The sequence below is a fragment of the Corvus kubaryi genome, unplaced genomic scaffold (assembly GCF_017639235.1).
Source record: "Corvus kubaryi isolate FWS band 111438036 unplaced genomic scaffold, C.kubaryi_AGA036_p1.0 37382, whole genome shotgun sequence".
NCBI classification, from domain to species: Eukaryota; Metazoa; Chordata; class Aves; order Passeriformes; family Corvidae; genus Corvus; species Corvus kubaryi.
Genome location: NW_024581124.1, coordinates 3,249,666 through 3,270,092, shown reverse-complemented (window position 1 = coordinate 3,270,092; position 20,427 = coordinate 3,249,666). Strand labels below are relative to the sequence as shown.

General features: G+C 41.7%; 1 protein-coding gene and 1 long non-coding RNA gene across 3 annotated transcripts in view; both read right to left on the bottom strand.

Moving 5' to 3' along the window:
- Positions 1–20,427, bottom strand: part of TTC28 (tetratricopeptide repeat domain 28) — a 112,521-nt gene that overhangs the window by 81,152 nt on the left and 10,942 nt on the right. The window lies entirely within an intron of this gene.
- Positions 2,816–8,967, bottom strand: LOC121667842. The gene is made up of 2 exons (XR_006017169.1): positions 8,073–8,967; positions 2,816–3,603 (listed from the first exon to the last, which is right to left on the bottom strand). It is a non-coding gene; the product is annotated as an uncharacterized LOC121667842 (long non-coding RNA).

Below are 20,427 nucleotides of genomic sequence, written 5' to 3'. Positions count from 1 at the left end.
GGGACAGCCCGTGTGACACCGGCACAGGGACAGCCCCTGTGACACCGGCACACAGGGACAGCTCCTGTGACACCGGCACAGGGACAGCCCGTGTGTCACTGGCACACAGGGACAGCCCGTGTGACACCGGCACACAGGGACAGCCCCTGTGTCACCGGCACACAGGGACAGCCCGTGTGTCACCGGCACACAGGGACAGCCGCTGCGTCACCGGCACACGGGGGCAGCCCCGGTGTCACCAGTACACGGGGACAGCCCGTGTGACATCGGCACAGGGACAGCCCGTGTGACACCAGCACACAGGGACAGCCCCTGTGTCACTGGCACAGGGACAGCCGCTGTGACACCGGCACTGGGACAGCCCGTGTGACACCGGCACATGGGGACAGCCCGTGTGACACCGGCACACAGGGACAGCCCGAGTGACACCGGCACACAGGGACACCGCTGTGTCTGGGCACGGGGACAGCCGCTGTGTCACCGGCACACGGGGGCAGCCCCGGTGTCACCGGTACACGGGGACAGCCGCTGTGTCCGGGCACGGGGTGTCCAAGGACGGGGACAGCCGGCGTGTCCTGTGCACACAAGGAGAGTTGCTGTGCCCCAGGTGCAGGGAGAGCCGGTCCTGCAGGTGGAAGGGCTGTGCAGTTCCAGCTTCAATTGTGTGGTTGAAGGCTTTTCCCGTCGAGCTTTTGCTGCCAGTGCTGGGGCTGCAGACCAAAGGCAGAGCTGGGCGCTGTCACACTGTGGCCATCTCCAAGGAGCCAGTTATTCTAACATCACAAAGCTTCAGCTGTTCTGAGACTGTTCTAATACATAAACATAGCCTCAGGAGAGTTACAAATCCTCAGGGCATGAATGCAACACAATTTAACTCTGGGCTTATATTATTGAAATGGTGCAGAGGTGTCGTTTTCTTTGCTGTGAGGAATGACCAACACTGTAGCATCTCAGAGGTAAACAATAAACTTAATGGCAAATGTAATATCAAAACACAGATCAACAAATATTCACTGCCAGGTCCCTTGGAAATACAACAGTTGCTTCTTTCCGTTGCAGTTCCTCAGTCCTGAAGGACACTGTGCCTTGGGTCGCAGGGACGCCGGAGCACTGACAGGGGTGTTTCAGCTCTAGCCTTGATGCTCAGACGTCGCTCCCTCCCACAGTGACTGTGTGTGCTCTGCAACGAACACAGAGCTCAGACACCAGCCCCAAAGCTGCCTTCAGCAGGTCCCATCTTGTCCCACACTACCCTCAGACACCAGCTCTGTGTTTCATGTTTCTGTTTCCGCACCTTCCCCTGGATTATTGACAATGCATGTGGCAGCACAGAGATACAAGTGACAAATAAAGCTTTGAGAAGCAGGTAGGGACTGAAAAGAACAGGTGTGGCTGTGCAGAAAAGGAACTCCTGCTGGTTTTACTCCCCAGAGCTAGTGTCTCACAGAGCTATGCCCTTCTACTACACCAACAGCAGAGCCAGTGGGCCCTGAAACTCAAAGATTTCCATAAATTGAAAAACTGGTATTGACAATTCTGACGAGTTCTGTACATAGCAGTTGGTGCTTGAGTCAAGAAAATAAGTGCTCAGCATCAGACAACGTTCAGCATCAGACAATGCCATTCTCCACATTGCTGTCAGAATGAAGCTTCATCAAATTCACAGACAGATTACAAAATGTGGTGTTTTGACATAATCAACCGGAGGTTTTTGAAATTCTTCCCAAGTAAAGATAATTAACTGGAAGCAACACAGGAGCTCTTGTGAGAGGCTGAAATGTTACAGTTAATGGCTTAAACATTGTTATGAAGGACTTTTTGCCCATTATGGCAAAACTGTATAAAGAAGCTGCGACCACCGAAGTCCACCCCTCCCTGAATCTTCCTCCTGACTTCTTACTCCAGTGATTGGCATTTCTGCTATATTTACTTTTTTTCCTGCTGCTGTTGATAAAAAGAAAAAATGTTGGCACTATTTTCAAAGCCATAGAAAATATCCACAATAGGGGCAGTATAAATGTCTGGTGTCTGGGGGAAATGACAAACGCTTTTCATTCTTCCAAAGTCAGGGAGTTACCAGACTTCCATAAGATAGAAGAAAATGCAATATGATTTTTTTGGTTTCATTTTTAAGATCCCAGTTTCTCTTTCCAGATCGAATGCTCTCAGTATGTAGTGATTCAATTACCAGGAAATCCCTAAACCATCCTCTTATGCCAGCAACTTCCAACTCTTCCATCATGAGAACAGAATCCTCATGTCCATTTCAAAAGGAACCAATTCATTCTCTCAAGTAATCAGCAATGCCAAGAAAATTCAGGTGCTAGAGCTTCCTAAAGCTCAGTCTGAACCAGCGGGAAAGCTGTAACTGTTAGAAAGTTGGTATTAAGGTAATATTGGCCCATGGAAGTCAAATGCTCTCAGTTAACTGAAGTGAAACGACTGAAAGCAGTGCTCAGCCCCCCATTAGCCCCTCTGGCCCAAAATGCAGCTTGTGGCTGGAGAGCCCCGTGCCAGCACTGCCCAAAGAGGATTGCGCCCCATCCCTAGAGCCTGTCTCAGGGTACTGACACCTCCATTAGAAACAGCCTTATGAATCCATTCTGAACTGGTCAGACTTCAGGACACTGGCAGGAGCTCCCAGGGAACAGAATTTATTTTTCCAAACATATGAATAAACATCTTTTATTCCTTTTACTACTTCGGAGTGAATAATAGTCATAATTTTGGCTGGTTGGCACAAAATCATCCAGCAAAATGACAGGTTACACCAATACCTTTTATTTTTTACTTTCCTTGATTTACTGGTGTTTTTAAAATTTGCATTGTAGGTCTGACAATCCAGTATATGGTCCTCCTTTCCTGCAGCCAGTGAGTAGCCAAGCAAGCTGTGCATTATTAGACATATCTGATAGCTCTCAATCTTAAAACTCAATGGATAAAAAACCTTTTGAAGTGTCTTCCTCAAATTAATCTTCGGCAAGAACCTAGAACTATCTGATGTACTATCACATTTCTTGCATAATCCTTCATTTTCAATAACTTCTAAGTTGGTATCTTTGTTACACCTTGAAATTCCCTCTGCTCAACCCAAGTGAGCTTCACCCAGAAGTAACCACACTCTGCAAGTAGGAAAAGGTCCTGTTGTAGGTGGCTTGTTGATAAGTTTGCTAGTCAGGCTATCCAAGCAGTATGAAAATTCAGTTCATTGTGTTATTCTACTCAGTAGCAGCAAAATTGGACAGTATTCAGCAGGGACGTGAAGACTCAGAGTAACAACTTGCACTTCTTCCACGTACTGTGTACTGCCTGGGCTGGCAGCGTGTGGGATGCCAGCACTTCAATAACACCCACACAGCCAGAGCACTGCACACCAAGCTCCTAATCGCTGAGTCCTTTGGCAAATTCAGGAAGGATAATAAAATCAAGTCCTTTTATTTCTGAATTTATTAAAGCAGCTTTCAATTCATTACAGTGATTCTGTGTCTGTCATTTGCCTCCCTCCAGCCAGAGCACTGAAGGCAGATACAGGATCTTGCAAGGGTTTACAGATGAGATTCTGCATGAGGGACTGAGCTATGGCAGCTGCTGATCAAGTGTGGCCTGCAAAAGGGAGAAAGGAGTTCAGAAAATTCTGGTCTGGGAGGAGGGAACTCCAAGTGCAGGAATTAGGTATTCTCCTTTAATTAATGGACCAAGCTTTATGATGAAACTCCACTTATTTTGCACCCTTTAGGAAACAGAGGGTCAAACACTCCATCATTATCTATGCCATCCTTTGGAGTTCCAAATGAAAGCCCTACTCCATGCCTTGGGGTAGAGAAGGGAAAATGGGGAAGCAGTGGTGGGAAGAGAGGTGATTATGAGAGAGTGAGAGATAGACAGTGAGAGAGAGAGAGAGAGAACAGCAGTGTCCACAGTGTCCTGTTCCATCGTCCTTCCCTTCACAGCACAGTGAGAGTCTCTGCTGGCACCTCAGCTGGGACTGTATTACATAAACATGATGTGCCTGTGAAATATCTGCGTGATAGTCCTATGGCAAAATGTATTTCTGTAGTTCAATGGATATGAAACATATCCTAAATTTTAACTGTATCTTACCAAGGAAGGTGTTTGCTTTCAAAATCATTGAGACTCTGTTATTGGCTTAAGAAGCTTCAGTTCTACCCTTACATGATCCTGAGCAGAAAACCATGTTTGGGACCTGCTTCTAATTATGACTTGCCCCTCCTTTTTTCCATAGGAAGCACAATTACTGCTGCTATGGAGACAAGTGTAATTCAGGCAAGATGTGGGTCAAAGCAATACTTAGGAGGCAAAGGTTCACAGAAAAGTACCCTTTTTGCTATCTGTCCTGGAGAAGGGTCTTCTCCCAGTCTTCTCTTGCCAGCTTCCATCACCATCTGCTGTCTCAGGTAAGAAAGAGCCAAATAACACCTGAAACTTCTCACCAAAAGAGCTGCTCTTCCTCTCTTGCCCCCTCCCCACTACCCAGTGACTCCAGCCATTCACAGGATCTGCCAGCACTCACACCATCAGCATCTCTGTGGGCATAACAGGCTCAAATAAGCTCTTACTAGCCCAAAGTGGGAGACTTTCATTAATTTAATGGAGAAGGATGTATAAATTTTAATTGCTTTTTAGGTATACTCACAATGTTATCAGGTTCTTAAACCAAAACTTTTATTCCCCGAGATCCAGATGAATTCCCTTTGCCTGCTCCTCATAGTACACCTTAAACATATTTGTACGAATTCTTTCCAAAAAACCCAGCTGCAAGCTGTATTATCTTACATGCAGACAGTAGTGAGATTGAAAACAAACTTGCCCTTCCCCGTATGATGCTGCTTAGATTAAAGGCCAGAGATGATCATTTGCTGGAAGAGGCAATTGATTCAAAGGAAAGGTTTGTGTTGAAATGAAGGAATTCTGTGTCTGAATAAGAAATAACATCAAGAAGGACAGAGGATGGCTGTGGTACCTTTAAAGAAACTCCAGCACTGAGGAAACAGATCCATCAATACACTAGAGGAACCAACAACCTCCTAAACCCTAGCAGCAAACTAAATGTGAAACCTTTCAATCATGGTTTAAAATCACATCCTCACTTAGACACTTCTCCCAAAGAGGTGGACTTCAGACACACCTGACAATGACATGAAGAAACTGAAAGATAAAAAAAATTAGAGTCAAACTGTTCGATTTAACAATTAGCTCTTCTGGAGTTCACAGGTTAGCAGGGAGGGAGTTAGAGTTTGGTGATATACTCTGCACATTAAATTTGTCCTGTTTTTCAGGACACAGAACATACTTTCTAAATTTAAAGAAATCATAGAAGCATATGCAAAGTTTTAATAAAAATTCTTTTTTAGCTTTGTCTGAAAGGGCTACACAACAAAACTATTGTATTATAAAGGATCTGTTTTGTCTATTCAAAATTTCTCTTCCACACACTGGAAACGTAAGTACGTTACACAAGCTATCCTACTCCTGAGCCCTGAGATACTCAACAAAAGATCCCATGACAGTCAGAAACAGCACTTAAAACTCTCTAAGGACTCTCCTCTTACTCATTTAGAATGATAGGCAGTTCACCTGCTGAACTTTCTTGAAAAATGTGTACCAGGAATTTTGTTTGTGTCTGTTTGCATTTTCGGTCAGGACTATATGAATAAGAGATGTGACACAACTTATCCATATGCAGCACCATTTCTTCCCAAAGCACAGCATGCTGTATCTCACAGCTGCCCTTTTCACTGCTGCAGCAGTAAGAGAACAGAGGAAAGAAATAAACTGAACTCCTCTACAATGACAAAGTGTCTACAGACAGCTAACAAGCTCTCAAAACCAGAATCAGATAAATCTTCTTCAGAAAGATAGATGTTCAAAGAGCAATTCCTTCTGTGGGCTACAGTTATTCTGAAGAATACCTTGTCACTGCCATATCAGAGAGAACCATTTCAAAAGCGGGAAACAACCTCAAGGTGCTGTAAAACTCTACAGTATCCCTGAAATCATTGGCGCAGAGACAATCTGGCCTCTCTGAGAAGCCACATCTAAGATTCCTAGAATAGAATAGTTCCAGTTGGGAGGGACCTAAAACAATCATCTAGTGCAGTTTGCTGAGGAGAAGCATCTCCAGATGGAGGTTTAACTTGCACTGTTCTCATCACTGACACCACTGTCAGCCCAGGTCTATTCCCAACCTGCCCACAGTGAGCAGACACATCCAATCTCACGGGCTGCAGCACTCCCCCAACTCTCATGGAGCCCATTCTCTCCAAAAGGGAGTGTCTCTATCAGACAAGCAGACACAGATGCAGCCCAGTACAATTCAGCACTACAACGAAGAGTTTCTGATGCAGTTTTAGTTAGCTTCACTATGTCGGACAGTAAAATTAGGAGAGCTGACCAAAATAAGAACTTGAGACCCTGTCAGTGACCAAGGCAACCTCAGTTAGCTTTGTCCTACAACGGTGAAGCCAGCACACTGCTACATCACACAACTTAGTCAGAACCTGACTTCAGTGGCATTTTTCTGCATAAAGTTGTGAGAGCATTTAAGAGTAACTAGGACAGCTGTTGGCTCCAGCCTAAAAATACAGAACACATCTGCTTCATTTACCTTCACGTGCTCAAACATCCAGCACTGAACAAGCGTAAGGCTTAGAGTGGTACTAAAATTTTTCTACATGGAGAAGCAGGAGCCAACCATGCAGCAGTTTCCATTCATCCCTGACAGAAAAGGTGAAGGGTGAGCTATTTGCAAGAACCAAAAATAAAAAAATATTCAACCTGCACCTACATAAAAGTGTTTACTGATGATAAGAGATTGATTTAAAATACTTTTTTGAAGATTATGCAAATGGAAGTTAATTACTACATAGTAATTACTCCATAATGTATTTTTGCAATTAGCATCTTTTCTTACTGAAGTTTTGTTACAAAAGGTGACCCCACAGCAGACCCAAAAGCACAAACCCAGTCTTCAAGAGTCTCCTGTACTCATTTCACCTTTCTTTTTCTCCAGCACAGATTTTTCCACTGTAAAAAGTGAGATTATCATCAGATACCTTAGAAACAGAGGCTTTTTGCACTGGCACAGGGCAAACAGGAAAGAATAACATTATCTGCTTCCCCAGAATGTCTCTGCTGACGTGTCTGGAGCCCTCAGAACAAGGACTCTGGTGACACCCACAGACCCCAATGCCCAGGCCCCACCATGCAGCACAGAAAACACAATTAGAACGGACATGTAATTAAGTAATTATAGCTGGAAAAAAGATTGTGGTAAATATCTTTAACCTGATACACAGTAGCTCTGACAGCAGGTTCTGAATGTGTGTCAGAAATATTAAAATAGCAAGTGTGGGAAGGAATTACCTGAATGATATAAGCCAAAATAAGAAAACGGAAGAATTAACTAAAAACCTTTCAATTTATTAAGATCTAGGAGAAATGGAAAAGACTCTACAGATCTTGAATTACATTGCTACACACGATGCCTTCTTTATATGCTGCATGTACAAGCAATGACAGACAAAAGAGAGACAAATTAGTTTGATATATTCCCTCTGCCTGGGCACAGACTTGCACTGTTCAACATGACATCGTAGCAGGCTGTCAGAAACACAGTGATTGTCAGGTTTTCACACTGCTACCCAACCACCATTCTATAAGCATCAGAGTTTAGGTAAAATGCTGCCAATAGCCCATATTTACGCTTCAGAGAAGTGTACTGTTATTCTTCTCCTTCTAATTAAGCTGTGTAAAGGCTTAGGCCTAATAACCATTACTTTAATGTCCTAAAACTGAAACAATTTTACAATGGCTTATTCCAAAGAATTCCAGGCTCAACGAAAATCAATAAATTAAGAAAATAAAATAAAATAAAATAAAATAAAATAAAATAAAGAGTTCTTGTTGCTAGCCTCAGCTGAGGTGCTACACGAACCCTGTATCAGACAGACAAGTTGGTCCCTAAATCTGACAGCCTGGCCTATTAAATCAGTCATTTATCTTCCTAAGCGTCCTGATCATTCTAACAAAACAGACAAAATCTGGGAACATACCTTTTGTAGATCCATCTTCTACAACATGAAGAAGTTAGCAAATGGTACATCTTGTTTACAAGGAAGAAAACTCCTTTCTGATGACACTTGTTAGAAGTTTATGCCTTGGAGTCTGAAGTCTGGGAGCAGCAATCACACCTATCCAAGCACAGGGACACTTACAGGGCTGTGCTCTTCCTTATTAAAATGGCACAGAACACAATTTGCCTCCTGAGTTTTCCAGCTGGAGAATCACCATCACATGCTGAGGACAGGGTCTCGCTGCCAGCACTAGTCCTCACCAGCAGAGCAGAAATGCCTGGGCATTCCAGACAGGAGGAAACAGATCCCTGCTGTGGTACAGTCTCTGAGCTCAGCAGAACTACTCAACAAGTGTATGAGATGAACCTTCTAGCAACTCACAGATCTCGCATTCCTCTGAGGCAAAGATCAGAGTACCCTTAAGCAGATCCCTCAGAACGGCACAGTTCCAAAGATTCCAGAGTGGCAATTTACCTGTTTGACTACTACAGGAGACTTCTTTGTAGTCCTGTACACAGATCAGCAAGAATATATAATGCTATTAGTTACCAAGGACCCTTTTAGCAGGAAAAATCATCAGTAAACATAAAAAATATATAAAACAGAAAAAAATCTCTCAAGCTTGAAATGTTGTCCCATTTAGATAAAGAATTCCTGACTTTCTGTAGGCGTTCTCCTGTTGCTGCCTTCCAGCATCTCCCCTCCTCCCTTTAATTAGGGCCTGTGCAAAAGGAGGGAGAAGCAAAGCTATATTTAACTCTCTGTACACCAATAACCAGATAATGCATTCTGTACTGAATACAAATATTTCTAGTTGACCTCAAAATCTAGGGGAAAAAAAAATCTAGAAAAAAACCCCAATGTATTTTTACCCTGAAATACAGAAAATCTTAAACCCACCTTTGGCTTTATTGCATGTGAAGCACTGTTGGGTAAGAGATTCAAATAATTCCTGGAGGCCAGTTAATCTGCGGAGAGAGCTGTGCATCAGTAAAGAGAGCAATATCTGGCACCAGAGCCTCTGCTGGAATGTGGAACCATTCTTAATAGGAAGTAAAAGTGAAAACTGGAGTTAATAGATTCCTTTGATTCTCCTCTGCTGCAAATAATTCCTATGAAGAAGCCCTCAGTATGTTTTCTGGATAAACCAGGAATTTCTCCAAGCTCATCTCTGAACAACAGAAGAACACTGGGAAAGCCATTCTACATGGACTGCTCCCGAGAGCAGAACTTGGGCTCCAGGACTGAGAAACCCCATGGAGCATATTTGTACTCAGCACATACTGTGGCTGAGACCAGGCTCAGCACAGGACATTTCTCAGCATCTTTATAAAGATGGTTTTTCCATTTTTCAGAGTGAGTTCCAGCACACACATCTGGCAGCGCTGCGGCGCGAACAACAGTTCCTGGCTCTCCGTGCATGTGTTCTGCATCCCATGACATCATGCACTCCTCAGCTTGCCAAAGCGCAGTCTCTACTGTACAGACCACCAAAACAGAGCCCCAGCATCCCTGTGGGGAACAGGGCTAACTTCCAGACCCAAAAGTTTTCCCCTTGCAAAATCTTGTTCGATGTTTCATCTGTTGTGCTGCGTTCTCTCCCACTCACACCCATTACTCAAAAACAGTTTTCAAATCATTCCTAAATTGCTCATATTCTACCCTGCCTGTAAAGATCTTTTCTTTGCACAAGGCTGTAACTACTCAGTTACTTCCCAGCAGAACAACCCTTTTTCCTTTTATTCACAGTGGGCTTTTAACTCTTTAACAGCCTGAAAACTCGGAAATCTGTATTTCCCAAAGAAGCGTATGCTTGTTTTTCTTTGCTATGGGTAATAGTAGGCAGCACTGCACAGATTGATTGTTCTCTGGAGCTGAGGTTAATGTCTCATCTTGTGTCATACTCATTACTTAACACTGCCTCAGCAGCAAGGAAGCTCTCTGGCACATTTAAGAAAATAGGTTCTACATTGTAGGGCAAATCAGAAGAAAAATAATTCTATTATCTGAAAAATGTTCATGTTCAAAATCCTGCAAAACCTTTTAAAGAAAGGCAGACAAATGCCAGGACCAAAGGCCCATGACTTACACACTCACTGGGGGAGAGCTCTGGAGTCAAGAACTGCTGCAGGATTAGACCCTGGAATTTACCAAAACTGGCCCTCTGCTCCATCTTGTTTTATCAATCCCAAACTAATCAGCCAGAAGGAAATAGATGTACAGATACTGCAACAGATAACAAAGTCACGATGAGAGATAAGGCTGTAAGATTTCCCTGCAATAATTTCTCTAACAGAGGTAAAAAACAAGCTTTCCAGGCCTGATTCCACTCAAAGAGGGCTTAACTGTCAAAAGGTGGAGAAAAATTCCAACAAATTGATATTTCAAAATAAAAATTTCATGCAAAGTGGTCTTGTGCAAAAGAGCCAACTCACTCATGAGGCAAGGGTCACCCAGAGGTAATCCACAGAAACAGGACAAAGCCAGAAGCCAGGTCTATCACAAATTACCAGGCACATTGGCTCGAGGCAGAGGCAGCCCATACATCCGTTTCTCCCACGACGGTACTTGCATTTCTAGATAAAGTGATTCCACTGACATCTCCTTTGCTAGCCACCAGAGCATTTCCAGATATCACTCTAATGTTCCAGAAGAGAAAAACGAGGGCATTCGTGTGATTTCAAGTCACTGCACTCCCAAATGGAAAAGCGATTTTTTCCTATTGCCTGCCCCCCTGCCTGAAGGTTCCCAAGCCCAACTGCTGGGTTTGGCATCAGGCAACTGCACTCAGTAATTGTGGCTACTGCCACTCACTGCACAGCACTCTTGGTAAGGTCACTACAGAGATCCAGTTAATGCCCTTGAGCTCCGTTTCATCCAGTATTATTATTAAAAAATAATGATTATTTTAGTATTTTTTTCCAGTGATGACCAGTGTTTAAACTAAGTAATTTGCTTTATATTAGTAGGGATTAAAACATGCTATATACACATAATTCCGTAGTGTTTCCCACACTGAAATGTACATGTTTTCTTTATACTACCTCTTCCACTGGAAAAATCTCAGATTAATTAACTGCCACATATGATACTCCAGGGATAATGTATTTTCCTATTTACTTTTGGAAGGGAAATATGTGATACAAAGAGAATCCCAACTGCAGATAAAGTAAAAGACCTTAGAAATATCAGATTTAAAAGACACTGAAACAAGGAAGAGTCAACCTGGCACTCCTAGTCTGACTGTTACAGGGTACTCAGGGAGTTCTGAATATTTCTGGTCCTTCCTCAGTTGTAACAGCAATGCAAGGAAATTTATGTTCTTGAATTTCAGTTCTGTATCATGGCAAGTTACTCCTGATGGAGTCCTTATAGAAGCTTTAAAGAAAAGTTATCCTGTGATCATAGAGATGGAGCACTAATGAGTTTAATTAGAATGCAGTGCATCAACCCTAGATTGAGACATAGCCCTACATGATTAATTACCCTCTTGGAATGGCTACAGCAAAATAGAGGGGGCTATCAAGGCTGTGCCCTAATAGCTGTGTCCACCCACCTTCTCCACCTGCCTGAAGAGGTGTTCTCCCTTCCTGCATGCTTGGCTACCACTGTGACAGCTGTGGGTGGTGCCAGTACCAGCTCAATAGACAATAATCTTAATTCATCATCTTCTCTACCAGCAATTACCCTTGCTCATTTCGAAATCAAGGTCAGTTTTATTTAGCGTATTTATCTTTCAGAAAAGTGTCAGTGTTCCAAGTAGCATGAGTTATTCAGCATCAACTACTATTCAGTTATGTAAAAACTGGAATCTTATTTCCCAGCTAAGCTTATAATCATGTCCAATCAAACTAACTTAAAAATTATCTCAATTAATCCTTTAAAATGCATCAGCCAGTTCCCCAGTTCACACAGTTATAACAGCATCAAAAAATGAGTTGAAAATGTATTTACTTGATTTTTTTCTTTTCAGAACATCTTGAAAAGACATTTGACTACAAAGACAACTGAAACCTATTTGGAAAGCAGACTGCAGGTAAACCTACAGCTGCTTAAAGTTTATTTGCATTATTTTGAAAGCTGTCACTTTCTGTAATTCTAAGATGCCCCCAATGAGGGTTTAGCCATGAAATATTAGGCACCTGAACACACTGGCCATGTGCTCCTCAAACATTACAGCCAGCAAACTGCGTGCTGAAGGAACAGGTCTCAGCACATGTCCCAGGCAGGCACCAAAATTTAAGTTTTTCAGTTACAAAATCTCCTCCATATCTTGTTGTTCCACAGCTTATTCCACCTCCTAGAGATGCACATTTGCTTTAAAGACATTTAGACTTGATGGTCTTTAAAGATCCTGTCCCACCCAAGCCATTTCATGGGAATTCGATGCTACAATAAGCACAGAATATGGACTTGAAGTTCCCAAAGGACCGAGTCTTGCACTGGTATGAACAACAGAAATTTCACAATAGTCTTCCAAGGGTTTCCACTATTGAACATGCCTGTGATGTGTGGCAGAGGCCTCCTCAGCTGCTCCTGATCTCGCTCTGTGTGTGGCACAGGCATTGCTGGGATGCAAATCATGCTCACACATTCTGTTACTTCTGATACCAGCATCTCCATGCCACTTACGATTCTTGGCTCTGAGGGTGCTGAGGCCCTGGCACAGGCTGCCAGAGAAGCTGTGGCTGCCCCATCCCTGGGAGTGTCCCAAGGCCACGTTAGATGGGGCTTGGAGCAACCTGGGATAGTGGAAGGTGTCCCTGCCCATGGTGGGGGGGAGTGGAACAAACAGACTTTAAGTTTGCTTCCAACCCAAATCATTCTGTGATTCTAGGAAAAGTACTACTAAACATTACTGTGTCTCTCAGCAGCTGCCAAAAAGCTGCAAGCCATACCAGCCCCATTTCAGCTCTTCCATTTGTAACACTTCTAATGAGCAGATGGTTAATTTTTCTGAGCAGGGAATAAAAAACAAAACAACTTTTGTTGGTGCAAGTGTCTGGGAGTCCTTTAGGTTACAAAAACCAGTTGTTTTGGACATCTGCTTAAATTTTTGACTGCAAATTAACCTTCTCTATACTACTAGACAAATATTCATATCCTCCATTTGTTTTCAGGTAAAATAAAAACCTGCCAGCTATTGTTCAAGGGTTTTTTTAGCTATTTAGAAGTCGGGAAAATTTCAAGAGTAAAAAAATTTTATTGTATCTGCCTCCTGTGTATTCCCAGCAATAAAATTTTGGCACCTCCAGATCACAAACAGTATGTGTTTCTCCACCTTTAGTACTGCCACCCCACTAAAAAACAGTAGAAGAGGTTCCCACACAACTGTGAGTACCTCATGTTGAGAGCCAATTCCTCCAATACAGTCTCAGGCTGAACCTGAAGGCTACACAATATTGAAAGTGTAAATATTTGAACAATGCTACTGCTCACTTCAGAGGCCAAGGGACTGGGGCAACCCCAAAGTAAGGGAAATAACTAGGTAACAAGCTTTCTTTATGTTGTACTGTTAGAATTTGGGGGGGCTGTAGCAATATAGAGAGATTCGCATAGATACCTAAAGCAAAACGTAAACACTACCTTCTTTACCATGATAGAAAGCAAAAAATTCAGTTAAATGTATATAAGAGCCCTTCAGAGGCCTCAGCATTTGAAAGACCAGTGAGCTCACTACATTTACCTTCCTGGCAAAACTATCTTCAACTCAGATTAACAGAATAGAGCATTGTAGATCTGCTACATTCAAGTTGCTTCTTTCTGTTCTACAGCATTATTTTATAAAGCATGAATTCACAGAAGCTACAGTAAATTTTTAATTAGTGAAATACAGATGGTTATTTTCATACAAATTTTAAATTTTCCTGTTTTTATTAAGCACCAACCAAACCCAACACAATGTGCACTGCATTTACAAATGCATAAAAATATTTATAGTTCCAGATATGATTTATCACTGTGCTTACCAGTACTGAGCACTCTAAATTACAAACAATAAAAATTACATTTCTGTGATTTTTTTTTTTTTGTCTAGTATAAACACAATTTTGTGTGGGGACACAGAAGAAAAAAGAAGAAAAGCACTGGTATTTGGGAGGGGAAATTGTGTGAGAGCACGAGAGACAATGGATGTGTCTGAGCCAGGAGTGAGTTGCTGGTTTGGATCATTAACTAAGAGCTCGATGCTCGCTGCTGCTCCCTCTGCAGACTCCAGGATCAGGATCCTCGCTCAGTGCAGCCTACGTGTGAGATCAAGCAGAACAAATGTGGGAGGGCACAAAATCATACAGGCAACTGATTTCTTTTTTATTCATTGGAACACTAATTTAGGCTCTTTAAAAAGCTACATTTACTATACACACTCCTCTTGTTCACATTCCTTTTCTGCTGCATTCCCTATTCTGTTACAGCTTTCCAAAGCCTCAGTAACTGTACCTTGCAATACCAAACACTTCCATCTGAGCTAAGTGCACATATTTTTTGCTTTAAGCCTAGGAGGGCTCAGTGCAGTAGCTGTCCTTTCCCAAACAGTCACAGAAGCCATTATTTCTAGGCACACTTTTAGAGTGCAACCAAATCCAAGAAGCTGACATTTTTTATTTAGTACCCATGGGCTATAACCATGAAAAATTTACTCCCTGAAATACAGTTGCATGCATTTCCTATCCACCCTACTCATGATAAAAAGTAATTTCCTTGCACAGCCTGGTAACAATGGCAACTGAATGAGATGTATCACCATAAAATAAACATGAGCACATCACACAGCTGAATTCTCTGGAATGAGACTACTACTTTGTGTTCCCAGCGAAGATTTAAATGAGTAAGAGGCCTTGAAGCTTGACATGTATCTCTAAAGGCATGGGAGAGGATTCAGGGCAACTGCCATTAAAATTAATCACAATTAGTGATTACAAACCTCCAGTAACACTGTGGCTCGCTGCAGGGGAGCTATCAGGGCCAAAACAAGATGTCTAAGCAATGAAAACTAAAAGCTAATCAAGATTCTTACAGATATTCCTGTGTGATAACTGAGGGGGGTTAAGGGTTACACTTACAACAAAATCTGATATTAGATTGTTTTCCAGTTCCTACTCACCTGGTAAAGGAAAAGCAAAGGACAACCATTATTTTGTATTTTGGACCAATGAAGAATGAATTACGGTGCAAGAAAAAAATAGAAAGAAAATAAAAATAAGAAAATATGTCCAGAATTCCTATCCTGAGTTATCACAAAAGTCCAACAGCGTGAGGCAGGACCCAACCATGCTCTGCCCAACTCACGGGGGAGCTGTCCAGCAAACACAGAACTGAATGTTACCATGGTAACAGAAATAAAACCACGTTTTACCAGCTTTTTCACATATTTAGAAAAATTATGAAACTGAATTCTACTAGATGGTATGGTTTCATAGGACAAATGGACTCAGAGATTCAGTTGCTGAGAAGTCCATCAATGATAATGAAGATCCAACAGTTCAGCTGTAACCCTGACAGAAAGCCCCGGAATCTCTGACAGCTGTCTGACATGTTTGCTAGGAAAACAGTCCCCACAGATCCTGTTTCCTTAAACATCTCATACCCACCAGAGTTTAAACTCCAGAGTGTGGCCCTTCAGTCTCAGCACAGCAATTCTCACAGAGGAAGAGCCGACACTTTCTATCAGCTGAAGGGAACAAAGCTCTCAAAGAGACAGAAGATGGCTATGTATGATTCTATGGTTCTGTGATACATGGTTCCTAGAGCTTGTGAGGATGTGGGTTTATAAAATCACCTTTAATTATGTAAATCATTAATTATTAAATTATCATTAAATTATTTAATTATTTGTTTTGTATCATTCACATTCCCCTTTCTGCTGTCTTGCACTGCTTTTTGTGCCTTATTTGTGAAGGACAAAAGCCTGCAAGCAGATAGCCACAAGGAGTAAAATACAGACCACCTAACCCATGGCAAAAATCAAACCTTCTTTTTCACCCTGAAAAAGGTTGGAAAATTATGTCTGAAGTACCCATTTAATACAGTGTTTCAAGAAAGTTTCTTTCCACTTCCCATATGAGACGAGCTTCTATTAAAAAATGTTTCATCAAAGTACATTCTCCCTTTGTTAGCATCCAGAATATCAAGGGCTTGGTACACATCTTTGAAGAAGTTCATTAAAAATGAATCATAAAACCATTAATTTAACACTTGTCTAAATAAAAAATTAATTTTCTGCTAGGGAAAGTGAGCACTGTATTAGTTCTAGCGCAAGAAAAACTAAAGGAATAGTTTTCAGTTACAGACCTACCAAGCACATGGAACAGAACTTTGAGCAAGGCCCCTGACAAGACTAAAAAAAGCCATCAGATACACTGCCTAGGGAGAATAGTCTCAAATACTGGACACTAAGAAAAATGCCTTTATTATATCCTTTTTATATACATCCATATTCATATGATCTATTTTTTCTATGAGCTGGCTCCTCAAAAGTTTTAGAATGAAAAAAGCAATAGAGGAATTTGCATACCACTGCCAGCTTCTGGTAATGTCATCAGAAATTACAGAAATAACTGCATTGAAGAGCATAAAAATTTTGTGTCTATAATCAACTTCTAAAAACTTCTAGAGAAATCCAGTTATTTGACTTCCAGGACAGAAATTTGACATTCCTGAGTCAAGGGAAGAAAGGAAGAGTTCAAAACTAACTTAAATCCAGAAAATAAAATTGAAACTAGAGTGTCTATTCACTATATCATAGAAATCACAGTATTGTTCAACCTTTCTCTTAAATTTCAGGGGTAAATTCTCTGTTAGTGGATAATAGCCAAACTATCAGTCATTTATTTCTATTGTTCCATATAATACAAAGGGCTTTATATTTTCCCTTTTGGAGCCAAAGAGAAACCACATACAAAGATGCTTGCGGCAAGAGGGTAATGTCACCTGCTCTGTCCAGCAGTTCACACCTCAGTGCCCTCAGACACAAATGGAGCAGTGACTCAGAGAATGTGGTTATAGAAATAAAAATAATTGCCACAAATCTCTTCCCCGTTTGCATTAGTCTGAACTGTCATCATGTTCTTGTCTCAGAAAATGCCTCTGCTTAATGCAGCAATTATCCCTGTGCTGCATTTCCTACTTGTACATGATCACAGACACTTCACATGCGACTTGGCTGCAGGGAGTGAGATGGAATGACCTGAACAAACCCCTGTTGGCACTATAAGGCCAGGAAGATGGAATGTTAAGCCCTGGATGTATTTTCAGCTGTCAGGGAGCTCTGAGCAAGGCCCCTGCTAATCACTTGGGTTTTTTTGCCCTTGGCACAGTGCAGCACACTGTGTAAACGGTATCCTTGAGTGCTTCCTACTGACTCGCTAGTCAAGGCAATTTCCAGCTTTCTCCATTTTTAGTATTTTCTCCTGTCTGCTTGCTCTCACAAACTCTCCATTTAACTTAATTTCCTCAGAGACTGGTTGAGATTACAGGTCTGTGATGAGGATCCAGCATGTCCAGAAATGCCATGATGTATTGACCTGTATAACCAAACAAGAAATGCAGGTCTATAAAAGAATTATTATCTATTACAGAGAAACCAGGCCCAGCATCCTTGAATCCCCTCAAATCCCCTCCTGTTCTTTATTGTCACTCAGCCACTGACGGGCAGCTCTCAAAGGAGAGGAAGACTTGATGCACTCCTCATAATTCACAATCTCTTAGGCAGTGCTGGTTAAATTCTAGTCCTTGGCCAACCAGAACTACAGCATAAATTCAGAGAGCTGGGACGAACCCAGGATGGCAAATCCTAATGAAAACAGGACTATTTGCTGCAGAACAAACCCAAAACCATCTGAGACATGGTTGTTGGTGATTTGATTAATTCAAGCAGTAAATAATGTAATTGCAGCAAAAGGAAAAATAGATGGGGATAAGGGGCTTACAGACACTAGGGTAACAAAATTAGAGCAAACAATTAAAATGCAAAGAAACCCAAATGTGTACAGATAACATGAGTGTAGAGCAAACCACTCCAGAAAGCAGAGCACAGAACAGCTGCTCTCCTCCTGCTGCCGAGCATCAGTGACACTGCAGCCTCAGGAGCCGGATCTGCCAGCACTGCCACGCCAGCCATTCCTGCCTGATGTCAAACAAACACAAAGGGCAGCACGAACAGCACCGACTGTGGAAAGAAATTAACGAAATTCCACTTAAAAGTATCCAAAAAATGTGAATATGTGCACAGAGCTGAAATGAGATCCCAGGCCCTGCTGAACGCCTGAGCACAGAGCGCCCTCTCATGTGCTTCACTCATTTCTCCGTGCATCACTCCATTTCTCCACACATCACTCCAACCCTCCACAATTCCAGAACTTCAGAATGAGTCACCACTATGGTAATATTAGCAAAGAAATTAATCTCCAAGATGAGGAAACTCAATCATTGTACGCTGATTAGAAACAAGGAATATATGTCTCATTCTTAAGAATAACAAAATTGAAGGAACAAACCACTGAAGAACTAAGAGTAGAAAAATCACCTGGCAACTAACTCCTCAAGGTTTGGGTAGGTGAGAAAAAGAGGTAACAACACATGCTAAGGTTTTAGTCTAAAACTATGGGGTATAAAATCCAGTATTATGTAAATAAATAAACACAGTCCAAATGTCTTAAAATGCTCTCCAGTGGTAATGCGCTTGAATCTCAATGAGCAGGTAACAAGATACTTCTTCTTAATTACCACTCTTGCAGATCAATCTTCACTTCTGCATTTCAGAATTATTTCTTCATTTGTGCTTTGGATACTCAGACACATGAGGAATAAAAACCACTATACCATTCCCCCCTAGTAATATAACTAGTTCCAGTGGCAAGAGAACTGTGGGGTAAAAAATTAGCACCTTCCAGGAGAGAAATTTACATTACAGCATTTAGACTAAGTAGAATAACTGCCATCAATTCCATGAAAGAAAATTTTAAGTTGCTTTATTCAATATACAAAAGGGTTCCAGAAAACCAAAGAAGGAATAATGAAACACTACAGTAAATGCTTGGAAATTTTGTGTTGATTTGTTGCATGCTGGGACTGAAGTACCTCTTCTTTTCCAATTCTAAGGCAGAAGCTGATTTCTTAGAAAGGAGCAATTTTTCCTGTGTATTTGCCTAAGACAACCATTACATGTATATGTATTTTTTTTTAGGATGACATAATTACAGTGTCATCCATCCACCATGTCCCCACCTCCCACGCTCATGTTGCACTGCTACTGCTCTGTAATTTTAAGAATTTAGGGAAAGGAGAACCTATACAACTTATCTGCACAGCAGTTTTTCCCCAGCAATGCCATAACCATCACTTCTGGTGCAGAGAATACCTCTTCAGTGAACTTGACTGTTGGGAAAAACATTAACTCCATAAATCTGTCAAAATACTACATGATGCTCATTATTTAAATATCTAATTGGAAAAAAAAAAAAAAAGGGAGGAAGCAGAAAAACTTTTTGGTGAGGGTGGTCAAACACAGAAACATGTTGCCCAGAGAGGCTGTGGAGTTTCCACCCTTGGAGATATTCAAAACCCAACTAGACAGTATCATGGACAACCTGCTCCAGCTGACCCTGCATTCATCTCCAGGGGTCCCAGCCAACTTCAACCATGCTGCAATTTTGCAACACAAAAAGACAGAAAGAAATGCACAAATCTAATGATAACGTAACACAGCAAGTTCTAGCAAAGTGAAAAAAGTCTGTTAAATGGTTTTATGTCTGAAAAACTGGAATGCAACTTTCTGCAAATTAAAGACAGATTGTAAGCTGAAGGACAGGACTGGAAAGTTCCTTGCTCATCAAATTAAAAACAAGAGGTCTATTCATGAAAAAAGTTATGTGGTCAAGTCACATTCTTTGCTCAGAAGTTTTACATGCGACCCACGGTCGGTACTCTACTCGCCACTCATGGAGAAGCTCTGAGGTCGTTAGGGATTCCTAGAACACGTGAAGATACGTTTCTAAAGGTGGGCAAGCAGTCAGGAGAAGTGCAAGAGGACATGCAAGTGTCCCTTTTTCTTGTAAAAGTCCTAGTCACATCACCGACAGCTGGAGTCACTTAATAAAATACCAGTGCAAGCTATTCTGCCAAATTCCCCTAGAGTGAGATGACAGCACCTAAACCCCTCTTGCACTGCAAACATCCAAAGGCTTCACGGCCCACAATGCCCCTTTCTTTCTGTTCTTTCATAGTACTTCTCCACTGCAGATGTAAAGCCACATTTTTAAATTGAGACAATTCATTTTAAATTAGGAAAGACAAAGACCATAAGAGAAACGTGTGCCTGATGAAAAGTGCTGTAATT